At 52.4% G+C, this 15,266-nt stretch overlaps 1 non-coding gene across 1 annotated transcript; it reads left to right on the plus strand.

The window, feature by feature from the left end:
• The first annotated feature begins 7,393 nt into the window (after positions 1 to 7,393).
• LOC129470818 (U1 spliceosomal RNA) lies at positions 7,394 to 7,555 on the plus strand. Its single transcript, XR_008653342.1, has one exon. It is a non-coding gene; the product is annotated as a U1 spliceosomal RNA (small nuclear RNA).
• The last annotated feature ends 7,711 nt before the right edge of the window (positions 7,556 to 15,266 follow it).

Below are 15,266 nucleotides of genomic sequence, written 5' to 3' on the forward strand. Positions count from 1 at the left end.
TGAAGAAAAGAAAAAAAGATAGAAAAAAGGAGTCTCGTGACATGGTGCCTCACGCCTGTAATCCCAGCACTTTGGGAGGCCGAAGAGGGCAGATCACCTGAGGTCAGGAGTTTGGGACCAGCCTGGCCAACATGACGAAAGCCCATCTCTACAAAAATACAAAAAAATATTAGCCAGGCATGATAGTGGGTGCCTGTAATCCCTGCTACTCAGGAGGCTGAGGCGGGAGATCACTTGAACACAGGAGGCGGAGGTTGCAGGGAGCCAAGATTGCTCCATTGCACTCCAGCCTGGGTGACAGAGCAAGACTCCATCTCAAAAAAAAAAAAAAAGGCCAGGTGCAGTGGCTAACGCCTGTAATCCCAGCACTTTGGGAGGCCGAGGCAGGCAGATCACGAGATCAGGAGATCGAGACTATCCTGGCTAACATGGTGAAACCCCGTCTCTATTAAAAAAAAATAATACGAAAACAACATTAGCCAGGCGTGGTGGCTGGCACCTGTAGTCCCAGATACTCGGGAGGCTGAGACAGGAGAATTGCGTGAACCCGGGAGGCAGAGCTTGTAGTGAGCCGAGATTGTGCCACTGCACTCCAGTCTGGGCAACAGAGCAAGACTCCATCTCAAAAAAAAAAAGAAGAAGAAAAAAGAGGTTGGGCACGGTGGCTCACGCCTGTAATCCCAGCACTTTGGGAGGCCGAGATGGGTGGATCACGAGGTCGGGAGATCGAGACCATCCTGGCTAACACGGTGAAACCCTGTCTCTACTAAAAATACAAAAAAATTAGCCGGGCGTGGTGGCGGGCGCCTGTACTCCCAGCTACTCGGAGAAGCTGAGGCAGGAGAATGGCGTGAACCCGGGGGGCAGAGCTTGCGGTGAGCCGAGATTGCGCCACTGCACTCCAGCCTGGGTGACAGAGTGAGACTCCGTCTCAAAAAAAAAAAAAAAGAAAAAAGAAAAAAAGAAAAAGAAAAAAGGAGTCTCCCTATGTGGCTCAGAATGGTCTTGAACATCTGGGCTCAAGTGATCCTCCCGCCTCGGTCTCCCAAAGTGTTAGGATTATGGGGTGTGGGCTGCTGTACCAGGCCTAGACTTTAATTTTTATATTTATTTACTTACTTAAAAGATCCTTGAGTCATAAAGACCTTCCTTCATTTTTGTTTTTTTTTTGAAACTGAGTCCCGCTCTTGTTGCCCAGGCTGGGGTGCAATGGCGCGATCTCGGCTCACTGCAACTTCTGCCTCCTGGGTTCAAGTGATTCTCCTGCCTCAGCCTCCCAAGTAACTGGGATTACAAGTGTGCACCACCATGCCCGGCTAATTTTTTTTTTTTTTTGAGACGGAGTCTCGCTCTGTCGCCCAGGCTGGAGTACAGTGGCGCAATCTCGGCTCACTGCAAGCTCCGCCTCCCGGGTTCACACCATTCTCCTGCCTCAGCCTCTCCGAGTAGCTGGGATTACAGGCGCCCGCCACCACGCCCGGCTAATTTTTTTGTATTTTTAGTAGAGACGGGGTTTCACCGTGGTCTCGATCTCCTGACCTCGTGATCCGCCTGCCTCGGCCTCCCAAAGTGCTGGGATTACAAGCGTGAGCCACCGCGCCCGGCCACCCGGCTAATTTTTGTATTTTTAGTAGAGACAGGTTTTACCATTTGGCCAGGTTGGTCTTGAACTCCTGACTTCAAGTAATTGGCTTGCTTCAGCCTCCCAAAAAGGCTTTAAATAAACCACTGTATTACAGCCTGGTTGAGAGAGCAAGACTCCGTGTCAAAAATAAATAGATAGATAAATAAATAAATACATAAATAAATAAATAAATAAAATCAGGTAGTGAGTGGACGGGCATGGTGGCTCACGCTTGTAATCCCAGCACTTTGGGAAGCCAAGGCGGGTGGATCATTTGAGGCCAGGAGTTCGAGAGCAGCCTAGCCAACATGGCAAAACCCCATCCCTACTAAAAACACAGAAAATTAGCTGGGTGTGGTGGCATATGCCTGTACTCCCAGCTACTTGGGAGGCTGAGGCAGGAGAATCGCTTGAACCCGGGAGGTGGAGGTTGCAGTGAGCTGAGATTGCAGCACTGCACTACAGCCTGGGTGACAGAGTGAGACTCCATCTCAAAAAAAAAAAAAGTATATATATATACACATCACGGAGTGGGTTTCTTGCTCCAGTCAGAGCACCGTCCTGTCTTCACTGCTCCTTATCCTCTGCTCTGGGAGGTCCACGTAACTGTGCTGCAGCTTCTGTCATCCTGTGACCTGCAGATATTGGCAGATCCATAGCTAAGACACCAGGACACCCCGGAAGCCAGGAAAGCAACACCTTGGTGCCTTGTGTATGCTTCTCCAATCCAGAGGAGGGGCCATCAACCCGCAAAAGATACAAAGCCCAGGACCAGCTATAAAGCTCCTAAAGTCACTTGGCCAGGTTTCATTGTTTGTATTGTTGGTGTGGCCTCTGCTAACAAGCATAAAACAAATTAATGCAACCTGTCCACTCATGCCATGGAAATGACTGCAGCACCCCCTTCTCTACAGGCTGAGGAACCATCGTGGAAGAGGTGGGTGCATGAGATTGTATGAGCCGGATTAGATGAGTGGAGTGTGGTCACGAGATGGACTTTATTTTAAATCCTAATCTGACATGTAATTTCTGATTTATCCAGAAGTGCCTCCAAAATATCTACTTGATGTATTACAATTTCTGTAGGAACACTTATTCACTGTAAGTTTCCTCCAAAACAATCCTTGATGCTGTTGCAGAAATCATAGGCTGTGAAGCTTGTAAATACCTACACATTCCTTCCAGAGCACTTACACTTTTCCCCAGGATATAAGCCCTGGGTCTGGGGGTTGTTGTGTGGCGATCTACCCATCTTGCGGCCACCCAAGACCACCCTTCTGTCTGTAAGTTATCCTAATAAATTATCTAAAACCAAAATTAATAAATAAAATCAAATCAGGGAGAGAGTGGCAACCAGATTGGCCCAAGGGCTGGCAGTGAGCAAAATGGGGAGAGGCAAGACAATGGGAGGGGTAGGATTGTGCCTCAAGGCATTCTGCTAACCAAACAAAACTCCTTTTTTTTTTTGAGACAGAGTCTTGCTGTGTCACCCAGACTACTTTAAATTTTCTTTTTTCTTCTATTTTTTATCTTTTTTGAGACAGAGTCTCGCTCTGTCGGCCAGGCTGGAGTGCAGTGGCAAGATCTCAGCTCACTGCAACCTCTGCCTCCCGGGCTCAAGCAATTCTCTTGCCTCAGCCTCCCCAGTAGCTGGGATTACAGGCATGTGCCACCACGCCCAGCTAATTTTTGTATTTTTAGTAGAGACGGAGTTTCACCATGTTGGCCAGGCTGGTCTCGAACTCCTGACCTCAGGTAATCTGCTCGCCTCGGCCTCCCAAAGTGCTGGGATTACAGGCGTGAGCCACCACGCCCAGCCAAATTTACTTTTTTAAAAAAATTTTCAACTTTTATTTTAGATACAGATATTTATGTGCAGATTTGTTACACTGGAACATTGCATGATGCTGGGGTTTGGAGTACGGGTCCTGTCACCCCGACAGTGAGCATAGAGCCCGACAGTTAGTTTTGTAGGCTTTTTAAGGCTTTAGTTTTCTACCTCATGGAGGCACTGCAGTGCATGGTTAATAACAATTATTATATTATCATTTTTTAAAGGGTTATGATAAGGCTTTAAATGAGATCATCATGATTAAAAAAAAAAAAGGAAGACAATGTTTACAAAATGCCTAGCACAACGCCGAGCCCATAGTAAGAACATTGTACAAATGGAAAAAAGCTAACTTCTTTTTTTAGAGTTCGGGGTTTCCCTCTGTTGCCTAGGCTACAGTGCAGTGGTGTGATCATGGCTCACAGCAGCCTCAAACTCCTGGGCTGGAGATCTTCCTGCCTCAGTACTCCACCCCCTTCTGCTCCGTGGCTGGAATTATATTAATAGGTGTGAGCCACCATGTCCAGCTCAAAACTAACTCTTTTTGATTCACCAACCTCCCCCGAAGATATCCAAGACCCCAGAAATGTAGATTCAAATTTCTCCCCCAGACAATCAGTTCCATCATGGAGAATCACTAAAATAAACCCTCTAAACAAAGGCTTGCTCTAAATTGTGTGTACAGATTCCAGGAGCTCCAGGAATTTAAAGGAATAGAAACCAAGAATGTCAAAGCTGAAAGAAACCTTAGAGGTCAACTGGAGGCTGCGTGCGGTGGCTCACACCTGTAATCCCAGTATTTAGGGAGGCCAAGGTGAGAGGATCGCTTGAGCCCAGGAGATCAAGACCAGCCTGGGAAACAAAGCCAGACCTTGTCTCTACGACAATTTAAAAAAATTAACCAGGCATGGTGACATGCATCTGTAGTCCCAGCTGCTTGAAAGGCTGAGGCCACAGGATCCCTTAAGCCCAGGAGTTCGAGGTTACAGTGAGCTATGATGGCACCACTGCATTCCAGCCTGTGTGACATAGTGAGACCCTGTCTCCAAACAAACAAAAAAAAATTAAAAGACCACGTTCTAGCCGGGCGCAGTGTCTCGTGCCTGTAATCCCAGCACTTTGGGAGGCCGAGGCAGGTGGATCACCTGAGGTCAGGAGTTCGAGACCAGCCTGACCAACGTGGAGAGACCCCAAAATGCAAAGTTAGCCAGGGGTGGGGGCACATGCCTGTGGTCCCAGCTACTCAGGAGGCTGAGGCAGGAGAATCGCTTGAACCCAGGAGGCGGAGGTTGCCGTGAGCCGAGATTGCACCATTACACTCCAGCCTGGGCAACAAGAGCGAAACTCCATCCCCCCGCAAAAAAAGACTATGTTCTTAGCCACCCTGCCACGAAGCCAGTGAGTCACTTAAAGCAAATGAGGGACTCCGTAATGGTCAGCATTCAGTGATGTGCTGGAAGCAGGCACAGTAGTGAGTGCCTTGTCCCATCTACTTGAGAGACTGAGGCAGGAGGATCACTTAAGCCCAGTTGTTCAAAGCTGTAGTGCCCTGTGATGGCACCTGTGAATAGCCACCATACACCATCCTGGCAACATATCAAGCCCATGATCAGAGTATTTACACCATGGACATAGGTAAATGCTACAAATCAGGGTTCCCCTCTCCCAACCTGGCAAGGTAGTTGTTAAACCCTTACCAGGATATCACTGGTTAGCATATTTTGCCTAAAATTATAAAAGGGTACAAATGTATCTGCATAGGAGGATGAGCATGTCTGCCTGAGTGTGGCTACACTCAGTGTAGCTATTGAGGTCCACTTTGTGCATCTAAGGGACTAGGCATAGCCAGGTGTGCTGGCTAACGCCTGTAATCCCACACTTTGGGAAGCCAAGGCAGGCGGATCACCTGAGGTTAGGAGTTCAAGACCAGCCTGGCCAACGTGGTGAAACCTTGTCTCTACTAAAAAGCCAAAATTAGCCGGCCACGGTTGCAAGCGCCTGTAGTCTCAGCTACTTGGGAGGTTGAGGCAGGAGAATCTCTTGAACCCAGGAGGCAGAGGTTGCAGTGAGCTGAGATCACGCAACTGCACTCCAGCCTGGGCAACAAGAGCGAAACTCGGTTTCAAAAAAAAAAAAAAAAGTCCGGGCGTGGTGGCTCACGCCTGTAATCCCAGCACTCTGGGAGGCCGAGGCGGGCGGATCACCTAAGGTCAGAGTTCAAGACCAGCCTGACCACCATGGAGAAACCTGTCTCTACTAAAAATACAAAAACTTGGCCAGGCTTGGTGGCACATGCCTGTAATCCCAGCTGCTCCGGAGGCTGAGGTAGGAGAATCACTTGAACCCGGGAGGCAGAAGTTGCAGTGAGCCGAGATTGCGCCATTGCACTCTAGCCCAGGCAACAACAGCGAAACTCCTAATCAAAAAAAAAAAAAGCGACTAGGCAAGTGTGTATGCATTTGAAGGCATGAATGATTAAATCTAAGGTCTTCATTGTGAGTGAGCAGATCAGTGTGTATACCTTAGGGCATTGTATAATGAGTCAAAGAGTAAGGGAGGAAGCAGGTATATCTAGATGGTGTCAGTGAGTACCTACAGGACCAAGTTTTGTGTTTGGAAGTTACGTAGTTAAGACCTCATATGATGGCTGGGGGTGGTGGCTCATGCATGGAATCTCAGCACTTTGGGAGGCCAAGGTGGGTGGATCACTTGAGGTTAGGAGTTAGAAACCAGCCTGGCCAACATGGGGAAACCCTGTCTCTACTAAAAATACACAAATTAGCCAGGTGTGGTGATGTGCGCCTGTAGTCCCAGCTACCCAGGAGGCTAAGGCAGGAGAATTGCTTGAACCCGGGAGGCAGAGGTTGCAGTGAGCCGAGATCATGCCATTGCACTCCAGCCTGGGCGATAGAGGAAGACTCTGTCTCAAAAAAACAAAACAAAACAAAAGGCCGGGCGCAGTGGCTCACGCCTGTAATCCTAGCACTTTGGGAGGCTGAGGCGGGCAGATTGCCTGAGCTCAGGAGTTCCAGACCAGCTTGGGTAACATGGTAAAACCTCGTCTTTACTAAAGCACAAAATATTAGCTGGGCATGGCGGCGTGCACCGTAGTCCCAGCTACTTAGGAGGCTGAGACAGGAGAATTGCTTGAACCCAGGAGGCGGAAGTGGCAGTGAGCTGAGATCGCACCACTGCACTCCAGCCTGCGCGACAGAGCGAGATCCCATCTCCAAAAAAGCAAAAACAAAATTAGATTTGGCAGTGGGGCAAGATGGCTCACGCCTGTAATCCCAGCAGTTTGGGAGGCCAAGGTGGGTGGATCACTTGAGGTTAGGAGTTCAAGACCAGCCTGGCCAACAGGGGTGAAACCCTGTCTCTACTAAAACTACAGAAATTAGTCGGGCGTGGTGGCAGCTACTCGGAAGGCTGATGCAGGAGAATCGCTTAAACCCAGGAGGTGGAGATTGCAGTGAGCTGAGATTGTGCTACTGCACTCCAGCCTGGGCAACAAAGGGAAACTCCATCTAAAAAAAAAAAAAAAAAAAAAAGCCAGACGCGGTGGTTTATGCCTGTAATCCCAGCACTCTGGGAGACCAAGGTAGGTGGATCACCAGAGATCGGGAGTTCGAGACTAGCCTAACCAACATGGAGAAGCCCCATCTCTACTAAAAATACAGAATTAGCAGGGTGTGATGGTGCATTCCTGTAATCCCAGCTACTTGGGCGGCTGAGGCAGGAGAACTGCTTGAACCCGGGAGGCGGAGGTTGCGGTGAGCTGAGATCACGCCATTGCACTCCAGCCTAGGCAACAAAAGCAAAACACCATCTCAGAAAAAAAAAAAAAAAAGAAATAGATTTGGCTTCAAATAACAGGAAAACACAAAATAATAGTGGCTTTGATAAGATAGGACATTATTTCTCTTTCTCATAAACACTCAATACTTACCTGGCAGGGGAGATACCATGATCCTGAAGGTGGTTTTTCCAGGGCGAGGCTCATCCATTGCACTCCGGATGTGCCAACTCTTGCGATTTCCCCAAATGTGGGAAACGCCACTGAGTGATTTGTGGTAGTGGTGGACTGCGTTCGCGCTCTAGTAAAATTGCGCCTGTAATCCTACCACTTTGGGAGGCCAAGGCAGGCAGATTGCCTGAGCTCAGGAGTTTGAGACCAGCCTGGGCAACATGGTGAAACCCTGTCTCTACTAAAATACCAAAAAAAAAAAAAAAAAAAAAAAAAAAATAGCTGGGTATGGTGGCATACTCCTGTAGTCCTAGCTACTCGGGAGGCTGAGGCAGAATTGCTTGAACCCAAGAGGCAGAGGTTGCAGTGAGCCAAGATCGTGCCACTGCACTCTAGCCTGGCGACAGAGCGAGACTCTGTCTCAAAATAAATAAATAAATAAACACTCAGAGATTGGTGGCCTAGGGCTAGTATGACAGTCTGCTCTGTAAAATCCTTAGGGATCGAAGCTCATTGGACTCATGGTTCCACCATTCCTCTAGGTCCAAAATGGCAGCTACATGTCTTGCCATCAACCTTTGCTCTCATCCTCTTTTTATCATTTTACTTGAAATCTTCTTAAGTAAAATTCACATTCATGGTTTCACTGTGTTGATTCCAAAACTGTAACTCAGTCCACCTCTTTTTTTTTTATTTTTTGAGGTGGGGTCTTGCTATATTGTCCAGGCTGGTCTTGAACTCCTGGCCCCAAGAGATCCTCCCAGTCCAGCTCTTTTTAAAAATTTATTTTAAAAACAGAGATAGGTCTTCATATGTTGCCCAAGCTGGTCTCAAACTCCTGGGCTCAAGCAAGCCTCCTGCCTTGGCCTCCCAAAGTGTTGGGATTACAGATGTGAACCACTGTGCCCAGCCAGCTCTTTTTTTTTTTTTTTTTTTGAGACAGGTTTTCACTCTTGACACCCAGGCTGGAGTGCAATGGCACAATCTCAGCTCATTGGAACCTCCATCTCCTGGGTTCAAGCGATTATCCTGCCTCAGCCTCCCAAGTAGCTAGGATTACAGGCATGTGCCACCATGCCCGGTGGCGCATTTTTAAAAATAAAACATTACCCTTCCTCCCTCCCTCCCTCCCTCCCTCCCTCTCTCTCTCTTTCTTTCTTTCTTTCCCCTCTCTGGCCCCGGCTACAATCTACTCGGCTTGCTACTGCCCGCGCCGCGGACTGCCTGGGACTGCCGGCGCGCGCCACTGCTGCCTGCCTTTTCTCCTTTGGATGCAGGCACGCGTTCGCCATCTTGGCCACGCTGGTCGCCAGCTCCTGACGCCGAGTGCTCTGCCCGCCTCAGCCTTCCGAGGTACTGGGACTACAGACGGAGTCTCGCTCACCCAGTGTTCGGTGTTGCCCGGGCTGGAGGGCGGTGGCGTGGTCTGGCCTCACGGCAGCCTCTACCCCCCGACCGCCTGCCTTGGCCTGCCAGGGTGCTGGGATTGCAGCCCCTGCCGGGCCGCCGCCCCATCTGGAAGGTGGGGAACGCCTCTGCCCGGCCGCCCCGTCTGGGAGGTGAGGAGCACCTCTGCCTGGCCGCCCCATCTGGGAAGTGAGGAGCGCCTCTGCCCGGCCGCCCCGTCTGGGAAGTGAGGAGCGCCTCTGCCCGGCCACCCACCGTCTGGGAGGTGAGGAACGCCTCTGCCCGGCCACTCACCGTCTGGGAAGTGAGGAGCGCCTCTGCCCGGCCACCCACCGTCTGGGAAGTGAGGAGCGCCTCTGCCCGGCCGCCCCGTCTGGGAAGTGAGGAGCGCCTCTGCCCGGCCACCCACCGGCTGGGAAGTGAGGAGCGCCTCTGCCCGGCCACCCACCGTCTGGGAAGTGAGGAGCGCCTCTGCCCGGCCACCCACCGTCTGGGAAGTGAGGAGCGCCTCTGCCCGGCCACCCACCGTCTGGGAAGTGAGGAGCGCCTCTGCCCGGCCGCCCCGTCTGGGAAGTGAGCAGCACCTCTGCCCGGCCGCCCCGTCCGGGAAGAAGTGAGGAGCGCCTCTGCCCGGCCACCCACCGTCTGGGAAGTGAGGAGCGCCTCTGCCCGGCCGCCCCGTCTGGGAAGTGAGGAGCGCCTCTGCCCGGCCGCCCCGTCTGGGAAGTGAGCAGCACCTCTGCCCGGCCACCCCGTCCGGGAAGAAGTGAGGAGCGCCTCTGCCCAGCCACCCCGTCCGGGAAGAAGTGAGGAGCGCCTCTGCCCGGGCGCCCTGTCCGGGAAGAAGTGAGGAGCGCCTCTGCCCGGCCGCCCTGTCCGGGAAGAAGTGAGGAGCGCCTCTGCCAAGCCGCCCCGTCTGGGAAGTGAGGAGCTCCTCTGCCCGGCCGCCCCGTCCAGGAAGAAATGAGGAGCGCCTCTGCCCGGGCGCCCCGTCCGGGAAGAAGTGAGGAGCGCCTCTGCCCGGCCACCCATCGTCTGGGAAGTGAGGAGCGCCTCTGCCCGGCCGCCCCGTCTGGGAAGTGAGGAGCGCCTCTGCCCGGCCGCCCCGTCTGGGAAATGAGGAGCGCCTCTGCCCGGCCACCTATCGTCTGGGAAGTGAGGAGCGCCTCTGCCCGGCCTCCCATCGTCTGGGACGTGAGGAGCGCCTCTGCCCGGCCGCCCCGTCCGGGAGGAAGTGAGGAGCGCCTGTGCCCGGCCGCCCCGTCCGGGAATAAGTGAGGAGCGCCTCTGCCCGACCGCCCCGTCCGGGAAGAAGTGAGGAGCGCCTCTGCCCGGCCGCCCCGTCCGGGAAGAAGTGAGGAGCGCCTCTGCCCGGCCGCCCCGTCCGGGAAGAAGTGAGGAGCGCCTCTGCCCGGCCGCCCCGTCCGGGAAGAAGTGAGGAGCGCCTCTGCCCGGCCGCCCCGTCCGGGAAGAAGTGAGGAGCGCCTCTGCCCGGCCGCCCCGTCTGGGAAGTGAGGAGCGCCTCTGCCCGGCCGCCCCGTCCGGGAAGAAATGAGGAGCGCCTCTGCCCGGTCGCCCCATCCCGGAAGAAGTGAGGAGCGCCTCTGCACAGCCACCCATCGTCTGGGAAGTGAGGAGCGCCTCTGCCCGGCCACCCACCGTCTGGGAAGTGAGGAGCGCCTCTGCCCGGCCGCCCCGTCCGGGAAGAAGTGAGGAGCGCCTCTGCCCGGCCGCCCCGTCCGGGAAGAAGTGAGGAGCGCCTCTGCCCGGCTGCCCCGTCCGGGAGGAAGTGAGGAGCGCCTCTGCCCGGCTGCACCGTCGGGAAGAAGTGAGGAGCGCCTCTGCCCGGCCGCCCTGTCCGGGAAGAAGTGAGGAGCGCCTCTGCCCGGCCGCCCCGTCTGGGAGGTGAGGAGCGCCTCTGCCCGGCCACCCATCGTCTGGGAGGTGAGGAGCGCCTCTGCCCGGCCACCCATCATCTGGGAGGTGAGGAGCGCCTCTGCCCGGCCACCCATCGTCTGGAAAGTGAGGAGCGCCTCTGCCCGGCTGCCCCATCTGGGAAGTGAGGAGTGCCTCTGCCCGGCCACCCATCGTCTGGGAGGTGAGGAGCGCCTCTGCCCGGCCGCCCATCGTCTGGGAAGTGAGGAGCGCCTCTGCCCGGCCACCCATCGTCTGGGAAGTGGGGAGCACCTCTGCCCGACCACCCATCGTCTGGGAAGTGAGGAGCGCCTCTGCCCGGCCACCTATCGTCTGGGAAGAAGTGAGGAGCGTCTCTGCCTGGCCGCCCCGTCTGGGAAGTGAGGAGCCCCTCTGCCCGGCCGCCCCGTGTCTGGGTAGAAGTGAGGAGCTCCTCTGCCTGGCCGCTCCGTCTGGGAGGTCTACCACGGAGGCCAGAGGCAATGTGGGGACTGGACGTGGTGGCTCACGCCTGTGGTCCCGGCACTCTGGGGGGCGAGGCGGGTTGATCACTTCGGGCTAGGAGTTCGAGACCAGTCTGGCCAACTTGGCGAAACATGAAGAATACAACAGACAAACCAACCAACCAACTCAATGACAACAAAACAGGTCTACCCTGGAGTCATACTCTAATTTTTTCTATTTTCTTCCCTTTCTGATCCTTTATCCCACTTTCTTTTTCTTCCTCTTCCTTCTCCCTCTTCTTTGTCAAATAGAGGATTGAGTTATTATCACTGATCCATATAAAGTCCCTCTCTCATTTATTTTAACTCCCACCCCCATTTCTATTCCCCGACTTCCCATGTGCAACCTTCCTAATATGTTTGATACGCATCTTTTTGTTTGTATGTATTTTTAGAAAATGTTTATTGTTTTTGTATGCAAAAAAAATTAATAAAAAAAAAAAATAAATAAAAAATAAAATAAAATAAAATAAAAATAAAAAATTAGCCGGTGTTGTGGCATGTGCCTGTAGTCTCAGCTACTCGGGAGGCTGAGGCAGGAGGATCGCTTGAACCCAGGAGGCGGAGGCTGCAGTGAGCCGAGATTGCACCACTGCACTCCAGCCTGGGGGACAGAGTGAGGTTCTATCTCAAAAAAACAAAAATACTCTACTCTTCATTATTTCGCCAATATCTTCATTCTGTGGCCCCCCTCTCTGAATGGCACTGCCATGTTACCCCAGGTAGAAAACTGAGCCTCTCTCATACTTGTCCCCACCCATGCCACCCCATTTGTTTTACCACTTTTCTTTCTTTCTTTCTTTTGTTGTTGTTGTTGAGATGGAGTCTCACTCTGTCGCCCAAGCTGGAGTGCAGTGGCTCGATCTCGGCTCACTGCAAGCTCCTCCTCCTGGGTTCACGCCATTCTCCTGCCTCAGCCTCCCGAGTAGCTGGGACTACAGGTGCCCACTACCATGCCCAGCTAATTTTTTTGTATTTTTTTTAGTAGAGACGGGGTTTCACCGCAGTAGCCAGGATGGTCTCGATCTCCTGATCTCATGGTCTGCCCGCCTCGGCCTCCCAAAGTGCTGGGATTACAGGAGTGAGCCACTGCGCCCAGCCTCACTCTACTTTCTTAATATCTCTTGGATTTGTCCCATCCTCGCTTTCCTTATTGCCACTCTTTGTTCTGGCCCTTGTCATTTCTAGTTTGGATTACTACAACTGAGATGAATTAAATCCAGGCTGCCACTGAGGCAGGAAAATAGGGTCTAGAGGCAGGCAACACACTTCAGCTATGAGAGGAAATATCCTTTTCATAGGGCATACACTGAGTAAATGGGACTTTGTAACTTTACTTCATCCTTTTCATTTACATAGGGCGTGTGTACCCCAGGTAGCGGGCATTTAAATTCACAAAAAACTGTAACAGAACCTTTGAGCCCCTATGCTTGGGCCCGCTCCCACACCGTAGAGTTTTCTTTTCTTTTTTTTTCTCGAGACAGAGTTTCGCTCTTGTTGCCCAGGCTGGAGTGCAATGGCACAATCTCGGCTCACCACGACCTCCGCCTCCTGGGTTCAAGCGATTCTCCTGCCTCAGCCTCCCGAGTAGCTGGGATTACAGGCATGTGCCACCACATCCGGCTAATTTTGTATTTTTAGTAGAGATGGGGTTTCTTCATATTGGTCAGCCTGGTCTCGAACTCCCAACCTCATGTGATCTATCCACCTCGGCCTCCCAAATTGCTGGGATTACAGGCGTGAGCCACCAAGCCCAGCTGAGTTTTCTTTTTTCTTTGTTTTTTTTTTTTTTTTTGAGATGGAGTTTCCCTCTGTTGCCCAGGCTGGAGTGTAATGGTGCGGTCTCGGCTCACTGCAAACTCGGCCTCTTGGGTTGAAGTGATTCTCCTGCCTCAGCCTCTCAAGTAGCTGGGATTACAGGTGTGTGCCGACACATCTGTCTACTTTTGTTATTTTTTTTTTTTTAGTAGATACAGGGTTTCACCATGTTGGCCAGGCTGGTCTCGAACTCCTGACCTCAAGTGATCCACCTGGGTCAGCGTCCCAAAGTGCTGGGATTACAGGCGTGAGCCACTGCGCCCGTGCTACTTTCATTTTCAATAAATCCCTTAATTCCTTCCTTGCTTTGTTTGTGCGTTTTGTCCAGTTGTTTGTGCAAAACCCCAAGAACCTGGACACCCTCCATCGTTAACATATTTTGGCGAGCCAGCCAGGAGGAAAATGTAAGCCCAAAGTTTGGGATTTATTTTCCCCCTTTTTCCTTTTCCTTTCTACTCCATAAAGGGGAATCTCTCTCTCTCTGTCTTTCTTTCCAACCCGGGACCCTTGGTGGGCAGTGCCTAAACATGGAAGCAACTGCAGGTTTTTGGCCATGGCCAGTGAAACGAAGGGGTTTCCATGTGGAGAAGCCTAACTACCACCTCCTGGTTCGCTTAAGGAACGTGGGTCTTTTTCTTTTTTTTTTTTTCTTTTTTTGAGACGGAGTCTCGCTTTGTCGCCCAGGCTAGAGTGCAGTGGCGCGATCTCGGCTCACTGCAAGCTCCGCCTCCTGGGTTCAGGCCATTCTCCTGCCTCAGCCTCCCTGAGTAGCTGGGACTACAGGCGCCAGCAACCACGCCCGGCTAATTTTTTGTATTTTTAGTAGAGATGGGGTTTCACTGTGTTAGCCAGGACGGTCTCGATCTCCTGACCTCGTGATCCGCCCGCCTCGGCCTCCCAAAGTACTGGGATTACAGGCATGAGCCACTGCGCCCGGCCAGAACCTGGGTCTTTTTCATTTTTTTCCTTTTTTTTCGTTGAGATGGAGTCTCGCTCTGTCGCCGAGGTTGGAGTGCATTGGCAAGATCTCTGCTCACTGCAACCTCTGCCTCCCGAGTTCAAGGAATTCTCTGCTACAGCCTCCCGAGCAGCTAGGATTACAGGCATCAGCCACTACGCCCGGCTAATTTTTTGTATTTTTAGTAGAGACGGGGTTTCACCATCTTGGCCGGGCTGGTCTTGAACTCCTGACCTCGTGATCCACCCGCCTCGGCCTCCCAAAGTACTGGGATTACAGGTGTGAGCTACCGCACCCGGTCACAGATGACTGATTTTATCTCAAACAATTAATAACAATTATAACTGATATTTGTGTGCCAGGCATTGCACTGTATGATTTACTACATTTTTTTTTTTTTTTTTTTTGAGACGGAGCCTCGCTCTTGTTGCCCAGGCTGGAGTGCAATGGCGCGATCCTGGTTCACTGCAACCTCCGCCTCCTGGGTTCAAGAGATTCTTCTGCTTCAGCCTCCCGAGTACCTGGGATTACAGATGCGCACCACCACGCCCTGCTATTTTTTTTGTATTTTTAGTAGAGACGGGGTTTCGCCTTGGTGACCAGGCTGGTCTCGAACTCCTAATTTAAGGTGATCGGACGGCCTCAGCCTCCCAAAGTGCTGGGATTACAGGCTTGAGCCACCGCGTCCGGCCATGAGTAGGTATTATTCTATTTCACTACTGCGGATAGTGAAACATAAAGACATTAAAATAATTTGCCTTAAGTTCCTGGACCATATGCAGTGGAACTGAGCTTTGTAGCCAGGCAATCTGTTTTCAGAGTTCAACTTAACTTCAAGGCCCTTCGTAGTCAGAATCTTTTGTATGTGATTCCAACAGGTTAATTCCATTAGGGCAGAGGGCTATTTTATGCTCAATATGGAACCCTGGATGGCCAACACAGCGTTTGGCACGCAGGAGGTGGTCCCGGGGCATTTGATGACCTTCAGGCAGTGAAGGGGCAGTCGAGGAAGACCAGGGCCCCAGGCGCCTACGTGGGCGGAATGCACAAGGTTGGCCTTGGCTGCCGGGGCTCCATGTCCCAGTACTAGCCAAGGAGGGCCTCGGCCGCGCTCGAATACTCGTGCTTTCCTCGCCGCGAGGCTTTGCGAATCTTGGCCACTAGCTAAAGGCGGGGTCGCCGGGCCGGTAGGAACTGGAGACACTCAGCCTCGCGGCAGGAAATGCGGCTCGTGGTTTCCGGCGCGT

The sequence above is a fragment of the Symphalangus syndactylus genome, chromosome 20, assembly GCF_028878055.3.
Source record: "Symphalangus syndactylus isolate Jambi chromosome 20, NHGRI_mSymSyn1-v2.1_pri, whole genome shotgun sequence".
Lineage (NCBI taxonomy): Eukaryota > Metazoa > Chordata > Mammalia > Primates > Hylobatidae > Symphalangus > Symphalangus syndactylus.